Here is a 26,204-nt window from a genome sequence, read left to right on the forward strand (position 1 = left end):
GTTAACTTCGTAGGACAAGCTTTTCCTGTCCATCTTAGGTATGCCCCTCCAAGCTGAATATACTCACTTCATCTTGACTTAGTTTGCAATCTCCTGTTCTACTCCCTGTCTACAAACCCTGCCTAAGAATTTCCTTAAATAGTAGCAGAAAGAAACTGCGAGAATCTGGTAATGAGTTCCAAGGAAGGTGGAATGTTAGAATTAGTTGTATACACACCATTTCTGACCTGTGAATGGTAAAAATGTCAGTTGAGGTCATAATGTTGGATTTTAATCTGCACTTTGTGGCCTGGTTGTTTCTCATTGGCACAGACTTTAGGGCCAACTCTCACCACTATGTAGCCAACTATTCAAAAGGGAGACCAAGTGAAATCAATCCTTTTTGGGCTCTTGTTGTGTGAACATCTCTGTGCTGAGAGTTGGTGTGAGCAGGTGAGATACAAAGATTAAAAAAACAACAACCCAGAAATCTTTAAACTTCTTACTCTGGTTAGAAGATGGCATATCACATGAAAGTTAGAAGTTGAAAAAGCATCTCTCAACCACTCCTTTGGTGATTTGGATTTTATTTTCTGTTTCCCCAGCTATATTGGGAATGGTAAAGAGCTATCTTTATAACACTTTGTATTGCCATGTTGACCAATGCTGTGGTTTACTCTTAGCAGATGCTCAGTAAATATTTTGAATCAAGCTATAGAGCCAGGATAGTTATAAATCCCTCTCTACTTATGAGAATAACAGTTAAGAGGACAGTTATTACTGATGCTAGGTTAATAGCATCCTCCGAAACTCTAAGGAGAGCGTATTTAGTTCTCTAAATTATATAGCTCTGTGCTCACTTATTTATCTTTGAAAGTGGTCAACAAAGAGCTTCTAGCTCAGCACAGGAACAAGGAAGTGCAGCAGAAAAGTCTTTAAAGTCAGAAAAGTTGAAAATACGGAGTCCTTATCACATAACCGGAGGCATTTGAGTTAATTTCCTCTTACGCCTTTATAACTCCTATTTTATTAAATGTGCTGTCTGTCAACCTCTGAGAGTTTTCTTGATTTTTCTGGATCTGGCTGTCTAATGGCACATTTTGTTTTAGAAATACAGTCTTTTAGCTGTGGTTGAAATAATTTGCGGGTCTCGATTAATTTACCAGTATTACTTCAGAAATCCTCCTAAAACGAATTTCGGTGGTTATTGTTTGTTAATTTCTCTGCTGGGGCACATTAAGCCTGAGAAGTAAAGCGATCTGCAAAGTCTGTGTGAACTGTTTGGATCCCTAAGGACCATCAAGAACAGATAATGAAAACACTGAAAATTTCTCCTCCTAACGTCAGTGTTTTTCTTTAAAGCAGGCCACAAGGCATTTTTCATTGTCCTAATAACCATCTGTTATAAAAATGTAGAACCTTAATGCCTGGTAAGTACATCTTGCTAATTCTGCCTTATAAACTACGCTGATTCACTCCTCACACCAGTGCTTTTGGCTAATTCCAAAGGGGACTCGGCACACCCAAGAATGTGAAGAATGCAGTGCAAAATCCAACAGGAGTGTTGGAAAAACACTTCCGCCCTTGAGTTGCACTCCCTGTTGGTGTGAAAGAGCTTTGTTCATTTTCTGCCTTAGTTTCCCCTTCAGAAAACAGTGACACGCCTTTCCAGGGGAGTTCACCCGGGGCACAGACTGGAATGATTTTGTCAGGTTCAGGCAGCCCTCTTTGGGGTAAATCCTGGGGAGATTTCCTTTCGCCTGATCTGCTACCACCTGGCACGTAGTAGGTATGTTTGCTGGATGAGTAATCAATATTTATTGAAGACTATTTGGTTATTTCCACTTACACGTAATAGCACCGGCTGACGAGGGTGACACGACTGCGTTTGTCATTACTGACCTCATTTTCTAATCTCTGAATATTAACAGTGTTGAGACAGAGCATTTGTTTTATAGAAAAAGGTGTATTCTTTGTGCCTTTGACATCCTGAGTGCTTTCCTCACCACCGAGAATTGGACAAGGACAATGCTTTGTTACAAAAGGGGCGGAGGTCATTTCGATATCTTGTATTTAGCTCTATTAATATTCTTTAGATTTTACTCCGGAATTCTTCATATCAGAAAAAAAAAAGTTTTAATATCAGCACAAGAAGAAAATACAATCTATGTGGTGGTGAGTGCCCAGTGCAAATACTAAACTTCTTTAAAATGAAATTTTCCCTTTAAAAGCTGTTTAACATCCAGTCTTTCCAATAGAGATGTTGAAAGCAGAAATATACGTCTGCTCCTCAAACTCCTATGTTTTCACTGCTTCCTGAAACATGCTGAGAAACTGAAAACATTTACTTCATATATTTAAAAAATGTTTGACTGAAGTGATACACACACGCAAGTCATTTTAGATTTCTTGGGAGGAGAAATTGCCCTTCTTTCTGATGTTATCTTTTACTCAGGTGGTACCTGGAGGTCATCTCTGCAGTTTGGGGCAATCAAGCCAGACCTAGGAAGGCTTTTGTTTTTATACTTTCTTTGCTTGTAAAGCAATAACGTATTCATGGTTAACTGTGAACCAGAGGCTCTTAGTCCTGGCTGCGTATTAGAATCACCTAAACACTGCTCCCAGTAATTGCTTTGGGCTGGGGCTCAGGATTTGGCCGATTTAAAGGCTTCCAAGATGCTTCATACTGCAGCCAGGGCAGAGAATGGCAGTGGAGTGAGCCAGGGCAGATGGGTAACGATGGAAGTTTTCATGTAGCACTCATTTTGTGGTGAACCAGCCTTTTTGGCTCCATTTTTGTTGTGTAGATGGTTTTGATTCTAATCTCCAACCTTAGTCTAAGAAGCACTTGGGGTAGTGGAACTTGCTAAGAATACCAGTCCTTGGGGCCAGTGCACAGATTCTAACTCAGGGAAGTGAGGGGTTGAGCACACGAGCCAGTGATTTTAATAGAGATGGTTGAATTTCAGGGTTCCTTTAATCAATGCCATGTTCCAGTGGCCTAGTCCAGTGTTAAGAAATCATTCTAAAACACACGGTCTTAACATACCGACATCATTGTACCTCGTGGGCTTATGGGTCGGGTATTTGCTAGAGTTTGGCTAAGGGAGTGCTTCTGTTCCATGCGGTGTCAGCTGGGGTCACTTGGTGATATTCACCTAGTGGCCGGTCTGCAGGGTCCAAGATGGCTGGATTCACATGCCTGGCACCCAGGCATAGAGACCTGGAAGGCTGGGCCCAGCTGTGCCCTCTGCATGTACTGTTGGGGCTTTCTGACAAAGCCTCTTAGCTGGGCATTTGTGCTTACAAGGTGACTCAGGGTTCCTAGCATTTGCAAGAGAGCCAGGAAGGAGCTTCGGGGTTTCTTAGGACGTAGGGTCATTTCTGCCACAATCTATGGGGTCAGGCGAGTCTGTAAGAAAGCCTAAATTTAATGAGAGGGGAATTAGACTCTCTCAGCAAGAGGAATATCTAGGAACTTGAAGCCAGCTGTATCACCCCCCCCCCCACATAAATAGGCAAAAGTCATGTTGTTCTGACCCTATACAACTTTCTGAGTTACTGATTCATAGTTACTAGTCCCTGTCTTCATACAGGGGCGTAATGTCTTTTACCTGGTTAGTTTCAGTGATTTCTAAAAGGTATCTCTACATGCATACCAGTGTTCTTTGATTCATCGTATATGTGACACAACTAATCTTTCTGAAACACGATACTAATCATGGGTCTCCCTTTCCTTGAAGTGTAAATGGGTCTCCTCACCTCTTAGTCTAAGGTCGGTGGCAGGAAATGTAGTGTGGTGGTTAATATCACAGACCCTGTCCGAGTTCTAGTCCTGATTCTGATATTTACTCACTTTGTGACTTTGGGCAGTGTACTGTACCTGCATGTTACTGTATTTCTTGTTTGTTTGTTTTGTTTTTTGTTTTGGTAACAGGCTCACTTTATTAGCATAGTGATGGTAGAGGGACTTGGGGATTTAGCTGTTGGCAGCTATGGTCTCCTTAGTCCAGTCTACAAAAATCACACACCTTGGTGTAGACTCCCGGCTTCTTCTTCTGGGTGCAGCCATAGTCCCAGAAGACAATTTCCTGGAGCTCACCATTGCAGACCACAGGGCCACCAGAGTCACCCTGGCAGGAGTCCTTGCCTCTCTCGAGGAAGCCAGCGCAAACGATGTTCTTCATGATCTGCCCAGGGTAGGAGGCGTCCCCCTGGGCCTGACTCAGCAGCGGGGCGTCCAGGCACTGCAGCAGGTCGGGGTAGTTGGTTCCAGAGCTCAGGGTGTTGCCCTAGTCAGAGAGAAGGCATTGGGTGCCAGTGGGTACACAGGTAGAGGTATAGAGGACACCCAGGTAGTGAGGGCTGCAGGAGAGAAGAGCTTGACGAGCATCATGTCATTGTCTCGGGTCCAGCTGCTATCATCGGGGTGGCTGAGTTGATGAACTTGCTCATCCCCCTCTAGGACGTTGATGTTGTGTTCCCGAGAGCCTCACTTGGATGCGAGACTCGTAGCAGCGAGCCACGGATACCAGCCTCTTACAATTTCCCTTTTACAGATGAAACAAGTAGCTCAGCGGGTTATTGTGACAATGCAATGAGTAATATATGTAATGCCCTAAAATGTGTTGGGACAAAATGGTTTTTATTATTGTTGCTGTTAACATTTTTATGGCGAGGCATTCAAGGCCTGTCATGCTCTATTGCACCTTATATTTCCAACCTTAGTTCCTATGACTATTCCTGCAATCCGTGCTGCCCCCTCACTCAGCTATCTCCTGTCCTGTCTTCCTTTCTTCCTGTCTTCCTGTGTTTTCCTTGCTGACTGCTGCTCATGCTATCATCTGTCAATGGAAAGCTCACTTCTTTCCCCCCTCTTCTTTAGAAAGGGGTTTCACTCCAAGGCTTTAGATGGTTTTCAATCAATGGAAACTAGAATTTTATACTTCATTCCATGACCCAAGCACAGTTATGTTTGGTCTCTCTGATTCTCATATACATTTAACGCAATACTACTTTCTACCCTGCCTGACTTCTGCATTTGAGTTTCCCACAAGTGTAGCACAGTACTGTGCCTTACATATTGGGGTTTAAAATTTAGTATGGCATCAGAAAAGTTCAGGCTATGCTGCCGTAACAAATCTGAAAATCTCTGGCTTAGAGTAATCAGCTTATTTCTCGGTCATGCTGTCAGCCCCTGGTGGGTCATAGGAGATCTCATTTTATCATCTGGGGCCCCACATGGAGGCTCCATCTTACAATATGTTTCCATGATTATAGAAAATCAAGGAAAATGTAAATTGATGCACTGGCTCTTAAAGCTTCTGCACAGAGAGACGCATATTACTTATGCTCACATTTCTTTGGCCGGTTACATGTCAAACCTGAATTCGAATGGGTGGTGAAGTATGATTCTTCCACGTTCTCAGAATAAGAGAATCAACAACCTGTGAACCAGCTCCAGTGGCCACAGTTGACTCCCTAGTTTTATTACCTATTTCTGTAAGATGCTGCTAGGTTAATAGAACCAAGTTGCTATGAAAGCTTCACCTGTGTGCACCTCAGTATCATATACCATTCAATTCAGGTGAGTCCATGGGCAGTCCTTCGGATCCCCTTTGGATGCTGCTCTAAAGAAAACAAACAAAAATCATTCAGTAGCTGTTATGTTGTGTTTATGGTTTTTCTTAGAAATATTAAAGCCTCAAACATTCTTTTTCATATATTTCTTTAAAATTTTTTTTAAAGTTTATTTCTTTTGAGAGGGAGAAAGCAAGAGCAGGAGCAGGGAAGAGGCAGAAAGAGGGAAAGAGAGAATCCTGAACAGGCTCAACGCTGTCAGCACAGAGCCAGGTATGGGACTAGAACCCACCAACCATGAGATCATGGCCTGAGCCAGAATCAAGAGTTGGATGCTTAACCCCCTGAGCCACACAAGCACCCCTATGTATTTCTCTTAAAACCCCGAAACCTTTCTTTCCCCTTGTAAGAGTGCTGACAACGCTGACTCCATCTTTGGTCTTCCATCTTGTTCCTATTTGTCTAATGACCTCCCTCAGGGCTATGTGTTCAGGTTCCATGGAGGTTAAATGTATGCTCTGACTGGAATGTGGAAGGCTAGTTCTGATCTCTAAAGTGGCACACAGAAGACTCCAGAAATTAGTAGAGATGGCTGGTACACAGAAGCTCCCACTCTACATAACTGGTAGAGATGGCTGCCTCTCTGAAGGCCCTCACCTCACATTAACTAGTAGAGATCCTCTGGTACACAGATGGTGTCAATTTAGATGGCTACCTGTTGACCTTACCACAGTGCCCCTCGCCCTATACAATCTGTGGGCTAAGGTCCAGACGTGGAGAGTAAGGGTGGATAATAGCTGTGTGCTGCCTGGGTCATTTGTCTGCCAGATTTCCACACACCCCCTCGCTCCATTAGTAAGTTACCCTGAATTAAGCTCCGTATGGAGTGGTTTGCTTCCTTTTGGGTCCAAAGTGCCTTCTAGCCCTGGAGGATACTTGACTCACCCTCCTTTACCTTCTGACACCCCTACCCTTTGATTATTGCTTTGAAGTAAAAACTGGTTAGCAAGACACAGGTGCTAACTTTAGTGTGCTAGAACTACTGCTAGGTGACTGTAAAATCGGCTCCTGGGCACAGTCACTTATTTTGGGGGTTTACCAAATTGAGCTTGTTGAGTAAGGTGATAATGATCTTAGCAAGTTGGAAAGATAGTCCATAAACAAGATGTTCAGTAGCTCAAATTTAAGATAGTAACCAAAAGGAAACTATAGAAGATGCTGATAACCACATATATGAAAGATTACATTTATTAAATGCAACAATTGGGAAGTTTTTTGTTTCTATAATGCAATCCTCAAGAAGGCCCTCCATAGATCTTTGCTTTGATTAGTTCTAAGAAGTACAGACTCCAGGGAAGCCCGTAGAGGTTAGGGGATTACTGTAGAGGTTAGGATGGCAAGTAGAGGAACCAGGTCATGACTGACTGGTTGAATAGACCAGCACAGTAGGGCTTCCATTAACATTTTAAGTTGGCAATATTCTTCTTAAAAAAAATTTTTTTTTGTTTTAAATAAGAGCATTTTTTTTGTTTTGTTTCAAATAATAAGATGAAAGGGGCAGAGAGAGAGAAAATCATGAGCAGTCTTCAGGCTCACTGTAGAGCTGGACATGGGCTCCATCCCATGAGCCTGGGATCATGACCTGAGCTGAAATCAAGAGTTGGGTGCTCAACTGACTGAGCCACCCAGGCACCCCATTGGCAACATTCTTATAAGGACTTCATTTATAAGGACCAGAAATCGTTGCTTGTGTGTCTACTTGTCCTTTTGTGAATGATGTGGAAAAAGTAGGCTATGAAAGGGCAGACAATTATGAAATGAATACAGTGGCAACAAAGGATTTGAGAACAAAGCAGATGAAGGGTGTGGGAGGGGCTACACCTGTGAAGGTACTCAGCTGTTTTAAATCCCCAGAGAAGGGTGTAGTCTCCGGTTCCTGTAAGGGACCTTCCTGGGAAGGAATTAACTCTTAATTGCTTAGTGTTATATTCCTTAGGAGTTGTTGGGTAGCCAAATCCGATGACAGAAGAATGAATTAATGTAAACTATGACCTATTTCTTTTTAAAAAAAGTTTTGAGAGTGAGAGCAAGCAGGGGCAGAGAGAGATAACAAAAACTAAAGGAATTCATGACCACTAAACTAGCTCTGTGGGAGATCCTCATGGGGACTCTGTGGATAGAAGGCAACAAAGACTCCAAAGGACCAGAGACATCACTCCAAACATGAAACCTACGGATAACACAATAACACTAAATCTATATCTTTCAGTAATCACTCTGAATGTAAATGGACTAAATGCCCCAATCGAAAGACATAGGGTATCAGAATGGATAAAAAATCAAGATCCATATATATGCTGTTTTCAGGAGACTCATTTTAGACCTGAGGACATATGCAGATTGAAGGTGAGGGGATGGAGAACCATCTATCATGCTACTGGAAGTCAAAAGAAATCTGGAGTAGCCATACTTAAAAACTAGACTTTAAAGACTATAACAAGTGATGAAGAAGAGCATTATATCTTACTTAAGGGGTCTATCCATCAAGAAGAGCTAACAGTTTTAATTGTGCCCCCAACTTGAAAGAATCCAAATATATAAATCAATCATAAGCATAAGCAAACTTATAGATAATAATATTGTAATTGTAGGTGACTTGAACACTCCACTTATAGCAATGGACAGATCATCTAAGCAGAAAATCAATAGAGAAACAATGGCCTTGAATGATACACTGAATCAGATGGACTTGATGGATTTATTCAAAACTTTTCTTTCCACAGCAGCAGAATACACATTCTTCTCGAGTGCACATGGAACAGTCTCCAAAATGGATCACATATTGGATCACAAAACAGCTCTCAACAAATATAAAAGGATTGAGATCATACCATGAATATTTTCAGATCACAGTGCTATAAAACTTGAAATCAACCACAAGAAAGAACTTGAAAAGCCTCCAAATCCATGGAGGTTAAAGAACACCCTAATAACGAATGGGTCAACCAAGAAATTAAAGAAGAAATTAAAAAATATATGGAAGCAAATGAAAATGAAAACATGACCGTCTAAACCCTTTGGGATGCAGCAAAGGCAGTCCTAAGAGGAAAATACATTGCAGTCCAGGCCTGTCTCAAGAAGCAAGAAAATTCTAAAAACAGAATCTAAGCTTACACCTCAAGGAATAGAAACAAAGCAGCAAAGAAACCTCAAAGTCAGCAGAAGAGAAATAATGAAGATTAGACCATAAACAAGCAATACAGAATCCAAAAAACTAGTAGAACAGATCAATGAATATAAGAGCTGGTTGTTTTGAAAGAATAAAAAAAAATCGATAAACCTCTAGCCAGACTTCTCAAAAGTAAAAGCGAGAGTACCCAAATAGATAAAATCACAAATGAAAGAGGAGAGATCACAACCACCACCACAGAAATACAATTATTAGAGAATACTATGAAAAATTATATGCCAACAAACTGGACAACCTGGAAGAAATGGACAAATTCCTACACACCCACACACTTCCAAAACTCAAAAGGAAAGAAATAGAAAATTTGAACAGACCCATAACCAGGGAAGATACTGAATTGGTTACCAAGAATCTCCCAATAAATAAGAGTCCTGGCCCAGATGGCTTCCCGGGGGGAATTCTACCAGACATTTAAAGCAGAGTTAATACCTATTCTTCTCAAGCTGTTCCAAAGAATAGAAACATCTCCAAAGGCAAGGAAAATAAAAGCAAACTATTGGGACCTCATCAAGATAAAAAGCTTCTGCACTGCAAAGTGTCAATCAACAAAACTAAATGGCAGCCAATGGAATGGCAGAAGATATTTGCAAATGACATGTCAGATAAAGGTTAGCATCCAAAATCTATTAAGAACTTACCAAACTCAATGCCTGAAAAACAAATAATCCCGTGAAGATATGGGCAGAAGATATGAATAGATACCTTTCCAAGAAGACTTCCAGATGGCTTACAGATATGTGAAAAGATGCTCAACATTGCTCATCATCAGGGGAAATACAAATCAAAACCACATTGAGATACACCTTATACCTGTCAGAGTGGCTACAATTAACAACTGAGGAAACAACAGATGTTGGCGAGGATGTGGAGAAACGGGAACCCTCTTGCACTGTTGGTGGGAATGCAAACTGGTGCAGCCATTCTGGAAAAACAGTGTGGAGGTTCCTCAAAACACTAAAAATAGAATTACCCTATGACCCAGCAATAGCACTGCTAGGAACTTATCCAGAGGATACAGGACTGCTGACTCATAGAGGCATTTGTACCCCAATGTTTATAACAGCGCTTTCAACAGTAGCCAAATTATGGAAAGAGCCCAAATATCCATTAACTGATGAATGATAAAGAAGATGTGGTTTATATATACAATGTAATACTACTTGGCAATGAAAAAGAATGAAATGTTGCCATTTGCAACAATGTGGATAGAACTGGAGGGTGTTATGCTGAGTGGAATAAGTCAGAGAAACACATATCCTATGTTCTCACTCATATGTGGAATTTGAGAAACTTAATAGAAGACCATGGGGAAGGGAAGGAAAAAAAAATATAAACTGAGAGGGAGGCCAACCATAAGAGACTCTTAAATACAGAGAACAAACTGAGGGTTGATGTGGGGGTAAGGGAGAGGGGAAAATGTGTGATGGCTGTTGAGGAGGGCACTTGTTGGGATGAGCACTGGGTGTTTTATATAAGTGATGAATCATCCCGAAGCCAAGAGCACACTGTATACACTGTATGTTAGCTAACTTGACAAATTATATTTAAAAAGTTTTATTTATATTTTGAGAGAGAGCAAGAGCAAGAAGGGGAGGGGCAGAGAGAGAGGGGGGGAGAGAGAGAATCCCAAGCAGGCTCTGTGTAGGGCTCAAACTCATGAACTGCGAGATTGTGCTCTGAGCCAAAATCAAGAGTTGGAGGCTTTACCGACCAAGCCACCCAGGTGCCCCTAAACTGTGATCTGTTAATGTAGATTTTCATCATGTGAAAGCCATGGTATTTTTTTTAAGACTTGACAATTGGGACATGTAGTAAAACCCTCTATCCAGAAAGACGCACCTGTGGGTGCCATATCGTGCTTCATTTCGGGGGTGTGTAATGGGACTCTCAGTTTAGAATCCTGGCAGAACCAGCAAGGGGAGGTTTTTAAACTAGTTTGTATGCCCAGCAGTCATCTACTTGAGAAATATCTGGTGGTAAAAAGTGGATGTGTTGGTGGTTTTAGACAGGCAATAAGGGGGAATTTGTTTGCTTTTAATTTTAGGCATTTTAAACAGCACATGCTTGTGTATTTTAAAAATATTTGCTTTAATGCAACGCTAAATATTGTAGGGGGCAAGGAAAGTTTGCCGAACAGCACATTTGCTTGGGGAGGTTTCCATGGCTCTCCTCTAGCTGTTATATGTTTACATCCCCCAGAACTTTCACTCTGGCTTTTTTCCCAGGAAAGAAAGCTCTGCCCTTTCCCATTCTTCTACCCTTAGTGTGTGTGGGTGGCTTTGCATCTCCTGGGGGAGGGCACTGGGAGTAAAGCTGAGCAGAATGGTCCTTGGCTCCCAGAATCTCAAGCCAAATGGATTTGTTCTGAGCTGGCTGGGTCTCACTTTCTCATAGTTCTGCCTGGAAGGAGATGAGTTTGGGGTATGATGTGTCCTGAAAGCATAAACTCTTTATTAGCACAGATAAATCAGTTGGCTCAGTAGATTTGGGGAGCACTGGTAACATTCATAAATCATTGTGTAGGGCTGTTGGTTACCTGGGAAATACTCAGATTACGATTCCCTGACTTGGACGTCATCATGCTTTCCCTGCCTCCCCTCACGTACGTAACACGGACAGGTTTGTGTGATGGTGACGATTTTGAAGGTGAAAGGATTTCAATCTTTAATTTACATTTCTCAGAATAATAGAATGGCTACAATGTGTTGTGTTGTGGATTAGGGAGAAGTCTGAAACTGATTTAAAATCAAAATGAGGCTTTGTACCTCAATCTGACATTGCCTCTCTATATTATAAAAACTTCCAGGGGCGCCTGGGTGGCTCAGTCGGTTAAGCGTCTGACTTCGACTCAGGTCATGATCTTGCAGTTTGTGGGTTCGAGCCCTGCATCAGGCTCTGTGCTGACAGCTCAGAGCCTGGAGCCTGTTTCATATTCTGTGTCTCCCTCTCTCTCTCTGACCCACCCCTGTTCATGCTCTGTCTCTCTCTGTCTCAAAAATCAATAAGCGTTAAAAAAAAAATTAAAAAAACCCTTCCAATTATGAAATAATGGTGCAGGTAATACCTTGCTACGTTGGTCTGGAGTTACACTTATTTTAATATGAATTGGTTAAGGGCGGCTCAGTCGGTTAAGCGTCAGACTGGCTCAGGTTATGATTTCGTGGTTTGTGGGGGTTCAAGCCCTGCGTTGGCTCTGTGCTGACAGCTCAGAGCCTGGACCTGCTTCAGATTCTGTGTTTCCTTCTCTCACTACCTCTCCTCCACTCGTGTGCGTGCTTGCTTGCTTGTGCGCGCTCTCTCCCTCTCTCTCTCTCAAAAATAAATATTAAAAAAATAAATAAACTGGTTAAAATTTACAACTTGTATTTCTGTGTCTAAAGTTAAATTTGAATGACATTTTTAAGGTGTTTTCTTCCGTAGCAGGCTTTTGGATTTGTTTAGAACATTTTGATTTTGAAAATTAAGTCTGAGAGTGTCAAGGTAAAGCATCTAATACCAATTTTTTTTTTAAGTAATCCTACAGTATTTTTCTGAGTGTTTGGACGTTGGAAAATTCTTCTAGAAAGAATTAGAGTGGTCGGTGAAAGATGGTAAAATCTGGGTGTTAATATTTGCCACATTAAATCATTTAAGTAATTTATCAGCAGAGTTCTGGCTTCCTGTTCCCTTGTCCTTTATAGAGTCACTTTGAATATTACTCTGCTTCACAACAGGCTCTTTCTCTGGGTAGGAAAAACCTTGTCTTCTCTACCTCTGAGTGTTCTGAGAACAAGATACGGCTAGTTGGTCCAGTCTGTGTTACTGCAGCCCAATGATTTTAACTATTTATTTGCTTAGCAGTATTGCTATCATATAAAATTTAATTAATACGTGCTTGAAGAATTGCTGTCAGATTTTTGAAGACCTCAAGGACATTTTACAATTTACATCAAAAATGGCTATTTTAGCACTGCATTTTCCAACCACTTCCCTGATGCCATCCCTCCAACAGCAGAGGGTAGCACCTTGCAGGCAGAGTAATTCTGCAAGCAGAGCAGGGAGGCCTTCATCAAGGGCTTCCTTGCCCATACTTTGATGTTTCGTAAACACAAAACAAAATTTTTATTCCGGCTTCTAACTAGAATTAGGGGAGCGGTTCGCTCAGCAGCCCAAATGCATCAGAGATGAAAGGAAATAGGCTGGGAAACTACTCCTGGAGCCAGATGAGAAGTAGCTGAATGTGCTGTAGATGAAGAAATCCTTGTAGCCCTCTTAGGGTACCCATTTAGAAGCATCCTATTAAAATTTGCTACATAGTTAAAGCTGACATTTTGAACCCTGTCTGAGAAAGTGGGAAACCCTTGTCATGAATAATGCTATGTAGAGCAGTAGATTAGGACTCCTACCTTTTATCTTGCTTTCAATTCTAATGTGGCATTCCATTCTCTGTCACTTTAGTTAAAATGTTACTTGGGAAGGCAGAGGTCATTTGAAGATTGTGTTGTGGCATGTAAATAAAACTAATAGTCTTTGTTTTAAAGTTATACCGCCTCTCTCTGCTTCACTCAACCCCATTCTAAGGCAGAGAGACCTTAAAGATTTTTCTCTGATTCGGGTTTATAATATGTATCCTCTAAATCAAAAGTAAAATGAGGAAAACATTGAAGCAGTCTCATTTTTAACGTTCTTAGTAGAGTTACAGACAGTATAAATTGGAAAATGTCTGCAATTATTTTAAAATATGCTGATCTGCTTTTTTTAATTTCTTCTGCATGTATCACATGTAAAAAACTTTGCAGTATTTAGGAAAAAGTAAATATATAAATGCAAGCTTGCAGGACATAGCAAAAATGATTGAGTTTGTTTCGTTCAAGCCTGTCACCTCTTAAACTAGGCATGCCAGACCTCAGTCATTGAAGGGGCTGAACGAGCAACTGGAGAAATAAACATCTGCTGTTGCATTGTAGACAATGCAATCCTGCAAACATATGTGCTGTTTCTAATTCTTGAAAGATGGCATCTTCATATTCCTTTTCTCATTTATAGGGGTGCATATGGAGAAATGGACACTATTCGGTAGTGGAATGTGTAATGCTGAGTGTTGGGGAGACACTGGGTCGCCCCTGCTCAGCTGTGGTTGGTTGTTGCCTAGAGGGAGCACTGGCGGTCTCTGGTCAGATTTTTGTTTTACAAGAGAAGATAATCTTTTCCTATTCCGTAGGTTGCTTTTTCACTTTGTCGATGATTTCCTTCAATGTGCAAAAGCTTTTTCTTTTGATAAATTTTTAATAGTTTATTTTTTCTTTTGTTTCCCTTACTTGAGGAGATGTATCTAGAAAAGTGCTGCTAAGGCTGATTGTCAAATTACTGCCTGTGTTTTCTTCTAGGAGTTTTATGGTTTCAAGTCTCACCTTTAGGTCTTTAATCCAATTTGAATTTGTTTTTGTCTGTGGTGTGAGAAAGTGAAGCAGTTTTTCTGGCACCATTTGTTGAAGAGACTGTCTTTTCCCCATTGTTTATTCTTGGATCCTTCATCATAGATTGTATAAGAATGGGTTTATTTCTGGGCTCTGTTCCAACGATCTATGTATATATATTTATGTGCCAGTACCATACTGTTTTGATTACTTCAGCTTTGTAGTATATCTTGAAATCTGGGAGAATGTTACCTCCAGCTTTATTCTTCTTAAGATTGCTTTGACTGTTCTGAGTCTTTTGTGGTTCCATTCAAAGTCTTAAGTTTTTACTTGAATTCTAGTTAGTTAGAGGCACCTGGCTGGTTCAGGTGGAATAGCATGTGACTCTTGATCCTGGGGTTTGAGAGTTCTACCATGTTGGGGTAGAGATTACTTAAATAAATAAGTTAAAAAAAAAAGAGATTCCAGTTAGTTAACATACACTATAACATTAGTTTCAAGTACACAATATACATATTTTAATATTCAGTTTTTACATTAGTATGACTGTAAAATGTGGTTCAAAGCTGAGCCACATAGTGTACTATAATTACAATTGTTTGCTTGCACAAATATTATGTTTTCCTTTTTTTTTAATTTTTTTTTTTATTTTTGAGAGAGAGAGAGAGAGAGAGACAGAGCATGAGTCAGGGAGGGACAGAGAGAGACAGAGACACAGAATCCAAAGCAGGCTCTAGGCTCCAAGCTGTCAGCACGGAGCCTGATGTGGGGCTCAAACTCACAAACCACGAAATCATGACCCGAGTTGAAGTCAGACACTTAACCGACTGAGCCACCCAGATGCCCCTATATTTTCCTGGTTTTAATAATGGTTTCATTTCGTTTAGTGATATTCTTCTCAATATATTTCAGACACATCTGGGAAATTTCTGGGAAAGGATTCTTGAGTAGTTCTTTTTTTTTGACGGTTATGTCTGAAAATGTCTTTGTTCTTCATTCACACTTGATTATTAAAGTCAGATTCTAGGTTGAAGTCATACTCCTTCCTATTTTATTTTGTTTTCAGCATTATTGTTGAGAAAGCCTCTACTTATCTGCACTGCACCTATAAAACCTTCCCATTTTTTCCCCTCCAATCATATGAAATTTCATGATGTGTGTGGTTTTTAAAATCATTTATTATGCTGGTACTTGGGGCATTTGCTAGAGCTTTTATGTCTGTAGACATATCCTTCAGTTTTGGGAAACATTACTGCAACCTCATTCCCCTCCTCCCCCCAGCCCACCCCCAACACACACACACACACACACACACACACACACACACACACACACACAGACACCGTTTTCAGGTGTTTCTGACTCGACTCTTCTGCATGTTGGCCTTTCTGGAGTGCTCCTCTAAGTTTATTACCAGTGTTTTGTTTTTGTTTTTTCTCTTTGTTTTTCTCTCTTTCTACTCTCCGTGATGCTTTCTGAGATGTGTTTTTCTATTGAATTTATTTCTGCCATCAAATTTTCCAAGTTTTATGAATGTTAATTTCTAAGCATAGCTGTTTTTGCATGGACGCAGTATTCTCCTCTCTCTGAGGATATTAAAATCTTTTTGAAGGTTTTTTTTCTATTTACACTGTTTGTCTTTTCACAGGGATGTTTATTTTTCATTTTTACTTGTGTTGGTCTTTGACCTTCATGTTAGAGGATTTCCACACACTTCTGGTGAGCCTTACCACGTTTTTATATTTGAGTGAACCTGTGTTCTGGCTTTATTGACTAGTGGTGGTTTATCTCTGTGGGGTCATTCTGTGTCCTGTTGGGCCTCCTAAATGTCAGAGTCTATAGATTGGCGTGTTGTTGTTGTTGTTGTTGTTGTTGTTTCCCCTTCAACTAGTTCATTTTCCCATAGAGCAGCAGTTTTTAAAACTTTGATCTCCTGGCTCTTTTACCTAAAACAAAAAACCATCAAGGACCTATAGAACAGCTCTGTTTAATATAAATACAATGCAAGTCAGAAATACAAGCTATATGTGACTTTAAATTTCCTAGTAGTCACATTGAGTAAAAGCTTAAAATTAATGTATTTTACCTAACACCGTGAATTCAAAATATTGTTTCAACACATAATCAAATATAAGAAGTTGAGAGATTTTATGTTCTTTTTAATGCAAAGTCTTTGAAATCCAGTGTATATTTCCCACTTACTTCATATCTCAGTTCAGATTGGTCATATTTCTTTTTTTTTTTTTTTCAACGTTTATTTATTTTTGGGACAGAGAGAGACAGAGCATGAACGGGGGAGGGGCAGAGAGAGAGGGAGACACAGAATCCAAAGCAGGCTCCAGGCTCTGAGCCATCAGCCCAGAGCCTGACGCGGGGCTCGAACTCCCGGACCGCGAGATCGTGACCTGGCTGAAGTCGGACGCTTAACCCACTGCGCCACCCAGGCGCCCCAGATTGGTCATATTTCAAGAGTTCAGTAGCCACATTATACTAGTTACTATCGTATTGGACACTGCAGCTATAGAACTTTTGTTGATGTGGGTTATATCTCCCAGTATTTACATAGTTGAAATTAAAATTGAAGTACCATAAAAATAATTACTTCATTTAAAAATAACAGTAGTGAACCCATCACATGCTAACATAAATAAGTTTCTTTACATAAAAGTAAAGTTTTCAAGGCAGAATTTGATGAGTGACATTGACTTACATTTTTGAAGATTTCCATAACGTGTAGCTTAATGGAAAACACCTGGATCCTCCTAGCTATCTTTGTTGCCAGTATGTTGCAATTTGCTGTTTTACTTATTTTTATGTTTTTAAAATTTTTTTTAAAGTTTATTTAGTGAGAGACAGAGACAGCAAAAGTTGGGGAGGGGCAGAGAGGGAGACACAGAATCCTAAACAGGCTGTGCGCTGCCAGCACAGAGGCCGATGTGGGTCTCGAACCCATGGAACTGCAAGATCCTGACCTGAGCTGAAACCACGATTTGGACACTTAACCGACTGAGCCACCCAGGCACCTCTGTAATTTGCTGTGTTAAATAAAGGAAGGAAATCTATCCCACTCAGAAAAGTAGTTGGAAAATGGTGGAATATTTTGGTAGTCTTTCCAGATAATTGTTGATATTTTTGATACTATACCAAAACGCAACAAGTGATCTAGGTCTTAATTGTTGCAGTGTTGAATCTGAAATCCTATCAATGAAGTTTTCAAATCCATTGGTTTGTCTTGTCCTTTGAATGGATTGTTTACCCAGGCATGGGTTTGTAGCATTTTTGACATGCGTTGGTCATTTGGAAAATAGTGGTTGACTGAGTTATGCTCCTCTTCCAAATGTTGACACGTTTCATTATACAATATCAAAATATCATGTTTGCTTATATCACTATCAGTCTCATCAGAAAAGTCTTTAAGGATGAGGAACTGTCAAGCTCATGGTGGTAGATAAGCTTATCCCAAACCCTAATTTTTGTTTAAAAGGTTGAATTTTATTAGAGGCAGTAAGTACTGTCAATTGTTATTTTTGAAGTGATGGGCTCACTGTATTGTTTATTTAGAAAATTTCTACCAAATACCCAAATTGGAATTGCCATGGTTTCTCCATCAGTTATTTTTTGAGGTAAAAATGGTGTTCCGTGAAAAAAGCCAGTGGTTCAGCATGCAAGTTAAACAATAGTGTGTGCCTTTTCCTGGAGCTCACACTTATCCTTTATATGTACTTCTAATTTTGTTGCATCGGATATTGAAAAGAGAGGTGATCAGAGGTTGATGTAATAAAATAATTTTTATCCCTTCAAGATCTTTAAGTGAACTCAACTTTTAAAAAAATCTGTGTTTGAAATGCTGAAGAATACAGTGGCTACAATTGTGTGCCATTGTTTTGATCCTTGCTAGGAAACGAGCAGATTTTCCTACCATTGCTTTTGTCCCGGCAATGCAAATTTTAAGATGAAAAAGACAAACGTCAAAGTGTTACGAAAATAGGCACAGTTCTGTAATCCTTCCAGCCTCTCGCCATTTGTGGACCACACTTTGAAAACCATAGTCTTAGAGGAGTTCTCTGATCTTTGGCTTCAGGCATAAGCCTGGGTAACCGATGTCCAGGTTGGTCAGGGTGAGGGTGAGGAGAAGCCTTATTCATTTTGAATGCAGATTTTCACTTGCTCAGCTGTGCTCCATGACTGCAAAGTTTGTAATCCACATTCACAGTCTCCTTTGCTTTATTTCCCCATAGAGCAAACCTCCAATTTTCCATTTAGGACGCGGGAGAGGATTGCCTGTACAGAGTGTCAGCCATTTCTTCTTTTTCAACCCTTGCCTCAACCTGCAGGGCACCAGGTGCCTCCAGGCGCTAAATCTTTGATTGTCTGTCTGTTGGCGTCTTGCTGTACTGGCTCAGGTGCCTGCAGTCTCTGCTTTAAGCCAGGTATTATCCATCTACCTGCGTTCAACCTTCCATTTTGCATTGCCATATCTCATCTGTGGTGATTTGCGCTTCCCTTTGCATGATTTGATATGTTTTAAATTCCTTAATTTTATTTCTTTTAAGATTTATTTTAGTTTTTGAGAGAGAGCAGGCAAGCAGGGAAGGGGCAGGAGAAAGGGGGACAGATGACACAAAGCGGGCTCTGCGCTGAGAGCCGTGAACCTGATGCAGGGCTTGAACTAACAAACTGTGAGATCATGACCTGAGCTGAAGTCCAACGCTCGGTGGACTGAGCCACCCAGGTGCCCCGGAATTCCTTTATTTTTATGACAGTGTAGGCATAGGGAAGTTGCCAGGAGGAATGCTTGTGTCCAACTCACCAGGATTACCTAGAAATCATCTCCTTTTGGATTTTGTCTTAGTGTGTTCAGGCTGGTAAAACAATAGTACCATAAACTGGGTGGGTTGTAAGCAATTTTCAGTGTGGTAGGCTGGAAAGTTCAATTATCAGGGCTCTGGCAGATTCAGTGTCTGGTGAGGGCCCTCTTCTTCACTGATGGTTGTCATCACTGTCCTCACATGATGGAAGGGGTCAGAAACCTGTAGGGCCTCTCTTATAAGACCACTAGTCCTCTTCATGAAGCTCTACCCTCATGACCCAAACTGCTTCCAAAGTCCCCACCTCCTAATACCGTCACATTGGGCATTAGGTATCAAAATGAACTTTATGTGGGAACACAGGCATGCAGTCATATACCAGAGTTCAACCGAAGAAGATTTTGATGACTCATCTTTGATTTTATGCAATTCCAAATCCCTACTCTTCTATGTGTGTAAATCCCTGATGCAACCTTATAGCACCCTACTTTATTATTGTTGACGTTTCTTTTTATTTCTTTCATTTTTGAAAACACCTTATAGTGTCTTCATTATGTTTATTATGTTTCAAATGTAAAAATCTTCCAGTTGTACAACAGGGGGTCAAATTTCTGATCTGTCCTGCTATCCTGTTCTTTGAGCTCACTGTTTCCCATCCCTTTTCAATACTTTGTAGCTGTCATTTGAATAAATAGGTCTTGAGAGGGGGATAATTGACCAGCAACTTTACTTTTGTTTCCCAGTGTCCCTTTAAGTTTATTCCATGGGGATAGTTCTTCCTGTGTCCTTGGATGGAATGTAGAGCAAATCCCAATACTCTTCTAGTCCACTTGAAGTAATAAAGTGTCCTCCTGTCAGTGGTTAAGAACAATGTAGTTGATAGTCAAAACTTGAAACTTAGAGTTAATGGTTATGCCCTTAGCCCAGCTCAAGTCTGCTCTGAGGATGTCAGTAGCAAGAGGAAGTGAGATACAGCTAGCCTTTCTTGTCTTCCCTCACTTCTATTACTCCTTCCACAGTTTACCCTCAGGTTGTCACACTGTCCTTGCTGGAGTGTGGAGAGGGACGGCTGGCAGGTGTAATGCCGCTGTAACACATTAACACAAAGTTATCGGGGTAGTGCTGGACGTCATAAGACAAACGTTGGCTCCATGGGCTACAGTCAAGGTGTAGCCAGGGCTGCTTTCCTTTCTGGACGTTCTTGGGGAGAATCTGTTTCCTTGTCTTTTCCAGCCTTTAGAGACTGCCTGCGTTCCTTGGCCCTTGGCTCCGTCCTCCATCTTCCATTTTCTGAGTCGTTCTCCTGCCACGCCACCATCTCTGACTCCCTCCTCCAGTTTCCTCTTCTACTTTGGGAACTTCTGTGATTAAATTAGGTCCAGATGGACAATTTTGGATAGTCTCACATCTTAAAATCAGCTGAGTAGGAATCTTTATTTTTTTTCCTGTAGCCTTAGTCTTTGAGTGAATTAGCGTTTGAGGGATTAGAAAATCCTTTTATGAGGGGGCAGTCATTAGTGTATTACCATAGGTAACAAAACTCATGACTAGTATTATTCATTGCTCGTGCATAAAATGTGCTCTCTTCGATGGGCAGATGATTAATCTGACTCTTCTAGGTTTCTTGAGTTCTTGGCGGACCATCTACCCTCTCATTGCTGACGATCTCACCTGCAGTTCTCCTTTTGTTGGTTAAACTTAGCTCCTTCAGCTGCTAAGAACCCGGCAGTTAAGGCCCTGGCCTTCCGTGGGTTCCTTAGTGTACTCACACTGCTGTGCAAAGATCCCCAGTCACTAAATCCCTTTTTTTTTCTTGGTGTGGTTAAAGGAGTAAAGAACCATTAAACCGGGTTTTCCATGAGCTCATGTGGTAAACCCCACAGGCAGTGGTCCACACTTCACTTTGGATTGTGTCACTTCGAGCTCAGGGTCGTCCACTGGGACTGACAGGAACCCATCATTGCAGCATTAATTTGTTAAGAGTTGCTCGCCCATCAACGTGCAATGTGTGCTATGTCTTCCTTCCCTAAAAGTGTCATCTCTCAACTATTTTTTGTTTTTATGTCTTTGTTTCCAAACCTTTCACATATCTCTCCCTTTAACAAAGAATGGGTAATTCTTTCAGATTTGTCAAATGTTTACTTCCCCTTTCCAGGAATCCTTTTGAGAAAGCTGAGTGCTGTCTTACCCTTTCTTCTGGAAGGTTTAAAAGGTTTGGGATTGGACTAAGGGTGGGGTAAAGTCATACTGATAAGTGGTGCCACCTGGAGCTCCTGTAGAAACCAGCTGGCTTCTTTCACTAATATTCTGCCCCCAGCCTGATTCTTTCAAGCCTTCTCCAGCCTGTAATTGCAGACAGATTGGAATTACGGAAGATAACAGTGAGCTCTTCTCTGCCTGGCCACTCTTTTTTCTTCAAGACACTGCTCAAATGCCACCTGTTTTCTGACGCCTTTGTAGGCAAAGACTGGTCAATCTCTCTTGGAATGCACCAAATAGGTCTTTTTGGGGTAGATGGACAAGACCCAGTCTGCATACTAATTGGAACCAAAAATATGGCAATTAGCATAACTCAATATTCTTTTGGGATATATCCAACATTTTAAACCACAAAATCCCCATTTCCCCAAAGCTATTTCTTCTAGTGTCCATGGGAGAGAGGAGAGTGTTTTTCTCTTCTCTTATCTCTTGTTACATAATTTCTTGTCTGAACTACTGTTCTTACTGGGCTGTATTCATATCCCTGGATTTTCACCTGGGGTCACACTAGCTTGCTGAGGAAGCTGTGTGTCGCATGGGATGTGTAGTAGAGGAAAGATCATGGACTCTGGGACCCTAGCACCCTGCTCTGGAAACCCAGAACTGCCACTTACTACTGGAAGGACCTCTGACAAGTAATTTGTTCCAGTCTGTTTCCACATCTATAAAATGATACTTTATTGGGTTGTAGTGAGGATTAAGTGAATTAATTACATATGAATAAATGCTGTTTAGAGTTCTTGCAACACTGATCACCCTTTCAGTGGATATGGCCTCAATTGGGACGATGGTGGTGAGGATACTACCTGGAAGCTTGGGTCCGGAACCTATCTCCTAGGGAAATTCCTTTGATATAAGGAGTCCTTTCTGATCAACTACTTTTATAATACTGATGCTTTGTAGTAGGATTATCAAACTGTTAATATCCTAATGTGACTTCTTAGGGCATTTTTTGCATTTAATACATCCAGAGATATTGGACTCTTCTGATATGGGAGAGGGCTTAAGAACTGAATGACACTGGAAAGGAAAGGGAAAGAGAGATTGAAGCCTTTTAGTTTCATCTAGGAGTATCTTGTTTTGTATGTAATTCGTATGTGTTTAATTCCTACACATACTGCTTAACACTGTTGGATTATAGTTTTCCATGTTCTTTATTCTTTTTTTTCCCTCATCTTGTGTTCATTTGGTAGTTATGCAATAAAGAATCATTCACTCAGGATTATATTTTTGTTTTGTTTTAATTGCTTGTACATGAGCTTGCTTTTTCTTGCTCAGTACTTTCTTTCTGAGATGTTTCTTGCCCTAAATCCCCTGGATTTTGCATCCGCTTGTGCCCTCTTTGATTGTAGAGAAGACTTCTCCCTCACCTCTTTCTCTTTTAGCAGAGGGCTGACTACTGGTTTGTGGCTGTTCCGCAGGGCTGTGAGGCTGGGAACGGAGAAGGTCGACATTTGGACATCGCTCTGCATTCCAAATGTGTGCCGTCCAGTAGTCTGCCTGCATGACTGGGGCTGAGCTCATGTCTTCAAGTTCTCTGTGTAAGCGAAGGGATGGTCGCAGCAGAATTAATTGGCAGGCGTTTCATCATCGGCTCTTGGTGGCTGATGACAGAGCTGTCCCTTTCTGATTAGCTCGTTTCTTTGGCTCAAGACATTTTGTACTTTTGCAAATCTCTAGCATGGCAGTTGTCACTAGTAAGTAACGGTTATGTTTATAGTGTTCTTCACCATAGGCTGAGTGACATGACCAGTGAAAACTGAAGGGCATCTTAGGTGGGACTCTACACCTAATGGAAGGCTAATGTCTAAGCATTTTCAGTGTAGTCTAGGTGGGCTCATTGGTAAGAATAAGTCAGAATTCTTGACTGTGGTCATGTTGCTTTATTTCCACTTGAAGTCCAAGCTACCATCAGAATATGACTGTGGGCATTCATTTCATAAGCCCTATGAACCAATCTTATTACCATGTCTGGTATACCCCACAAATGCAATATGGTTTCCTCCCCAAATTGGTATACCTTTTGAAGTCCCTAAAAGCCAATCACACTTAATCTACTACTTTATGGAAATGGTCCAATTTTAAGGTCTTAAGGATGGGCAAACCGACCTGTAGCTTTCTAAGCCTGAGATTTCCACCTCCCAGGGGAAAGCACTGTTAAAGACCTAATGTTTTTAACTTTATAAGTGTCTCTCTCTTCAGGCAAGGGTTTCGCCATCTTTAAATATTCTCTGTCTGTGGCTTGCACGCTCTTGCTAAAACCTCATGAAATGGTAGAGCCAATGGTATTGTTTAAGCTGTCCTGCCCTGTGGAGGTAACCAAGAGGTAGACTGCTTGTGGGTATTCAATTAAGTATGCTTCTAAAATTAATGTACAAAGATAGCATGCTTTGGTTTTTCCATTAGGTTAATGCAGGGGTTTTATTTGCGAATTAGCTTAGTGTACTATTCTACTTATCAACTTCTTATTCTTGAGATATATTAGGATTAAGGGTGAATTTATATTTTAGGTCCACTTTTATTTTTACTTTTAGAGAAGATATTTCATACACTATCAGTGGAGAAATGAGGATTGATAAATTAATCTAAGCTTTGCTTCACTGAAGCCACTAACAAAAAGTCGTATCATGTTTTAGTAGTAATTTGTTCTCTTGGGTTATAAGAGAGTTTAAATATGTTGGAATGCCATTGGGACACGTCTAAAACTGAAAATCCTGGAGTGATCAAAGGTATTTGATTAGGTCACAGTGTTTCTGAAGTAAACGCCTTAAACCACTAGATTAATTAGGCATTTATTAAGCATCCACTGTTTTGCACTCTGGGGAGCTTAGGTGAGGGCACAGAGTGGAAGGTAATAAAGTCTTTATGGCTAAAGTCTCCAGAGGCTGTAATACCTCTATTTTTTACATTTGAGTCATTTATTTTACTTAAAATTTTGTCGACTCATTCCTACTTCATTTTCAAGAGAATGTTCTTTTGAAAGATTCTGTTTTTAACCATATTCCACTTACCTTCATTTGGCATATAACAGAACATTTTCCAAACTTTCAGATCTCCTTCTTGGTAAAGATGGCTTTTATGCTTTCTTAACTCCAAATCTAAGTGGAATCTCCATATTTTTAATACTTACATGACCGATGCATATTTTATAAGTCCTCACATGCCTTGTTCGTATTATCTCTACGCATTTCTGTCAGACTCCGTTGTCTTCATTCCTCCCCTGTTAGTAAAGATGGTAAGTATTTTTGGAAGCAGATACAATTGGTGATTCCTTACAAATAGACTACCATGAGTGAAAAAAGAATACCAGAAGGAAGCAGAAAGGTTGATTTCGTGTGAGCCCACTGCTAGATTTGATTTCAGCCCCTAGGCATACCTGCAAAAGTCTATCTGCATGCTTGATTGAACTTTATTTTACTTGTAAAGGCCACTAATATGTATTAGTTTACTGTGAAAGGATGCTTACTACCATGCAGAAGACTTCTAGAACCCTTTTAATTTCTCTAACTTTTGTACTCTTACATGTGTACTCCTTTTCCACCCCTCCCACCTGCTCACCCCTATCCAGACCCCCCCCCCCATTCTGTTTTTTTTTTTTCTCTTATCCTTCAATCTCTCTGAATAAATAGCTTAATTACAGTTGGCTACTTAACATTTTGGCTTAGCATCACAAAAGAGTAGATGTTATGTCCACTGAGTCAAGTCCTTTGAGAAGAAGAAAGAATCCTCTAATTCGTTAGTAATTCTGATGGTGTCAATTTTTTCTTAATACAAAAGATGAGAGGGGCAGGAGGCAAAGAAGTCTAAAATCTTGTACAGAAAAGAAGAATGCCAGCAGAAGGTAACAGTTAAGAAATAACAGAAGAGTGTTATATCAGCAGTTTTATTTTCTGGTTACTCTAGGTGTCTGTGTAAGTTAGGAAAGGATTTCTACTGATCTGGTCACTCACCTGGCTGTCAGCGTTCCATCTTGGCACAGCCTTTCCAAACACTGATGGAGGAAAATTAGTATGTTGATTCACATATTGGCTCATACAGGCCACAGCTCAGAAGTGATAGACATCCTTGCTGTGTATTGGCCTAAGCAAGTCATAGCACCATTAGAGAGGAAAGGGAAGTGCAGTGTTACCATGGGCTTGGAAGGACCAGAACTGGTATGTTTGTGAACCGTATGGCTTGTCAGCCATAAGGTGATAGCTGAAGTAATGCTGATAATGCAAGAAGATATGAAAAGCTCTTCAAGCCCGGTCTGAACTCATGAGACACTTGCATGGGTTAACACAAAAAAGCGTGCTGGGCCATGAACTGTATATTTAGCCAGTTGTTGTATGTTAGCTTTGCAGGGACATTCAAGCTATGTACTTATGACAGGGGTTGTGGCTTGCTATGACAAGAAGTCTCTGTTCTGGTGTATCTGAAAATGCTGGGGCAATGGGGAAGGCAAGAGAGGAAGTTGAAGTGGTTCTGTGGGTTATTCTGAATGTCTTTTCTCTGTGTTGCTAAACTTTGATTTACATTTACAGCAAATGACATGTGTAGCTGTTTTAATTGTTTAGAAACATGAGCACCCGGGGTTTACTGTAGCTTAGAGAGGAGGACACTGGTGTTGGACTAGACCTCCCATAGTGCTCGCTTACTACCTCCTGTTTCACACCAGGAGATCTTGGTTGCCGATACATGCCGTTTCTCCCTTATCAGACTTACAACCACCTTGAAAGTAAGGATTAAATCTTGTTATTTTGGGGGTCTTTTAATGGGCCTAACATGGTGCCCAATGCACACTTGTTAACTCATGTAGTCAAAAGAAATAATCTCATTTTTCAAGATGTGTTAAAAAAAAATAGGCTATGTTAATAAGGACAATCCAGATTGTGCTGTGGTAACAACCTCCAGAGCTCAGTGTCTTAAGAGAGGTTTATTTCTCATGCACAT

General features: G+C 40.7%; 1 protein-coding gene and 1 pseudogene across 1 annotated transcript in view; one reads left to right on the forward strand and one right to left on the reverse strand.

Moving 5' to 3' along the window:
* The window catches only part of PARD3B (par-3 family cell polarity regulator beta), a 1,010,919-nt gene that overhangs the window by 60,474 nt on the left and 924,241 nt on the right, over positions 1-26,204 (forward strand). The gene's annotated exons all lie outside the window — the stretch shown is intronic.
* Positions 3,910-20,331, reverse strand: LOC115521565 (annotated as a pseudogene).

The sequence above is a fragment of the Lynx canadensis genome, chromosome C1, assembly GCF_007474595.2.
Source record: "Lynx canadensis isolate LIC74 chromosome C1, mLynCan4.pri.v2, whole genome shotgun sequence".
NCBI lineage: Eukaryota > Metazoa > Chordata > Mammalia > Carnivora > Felidae > Lynx > Lynx canadensis.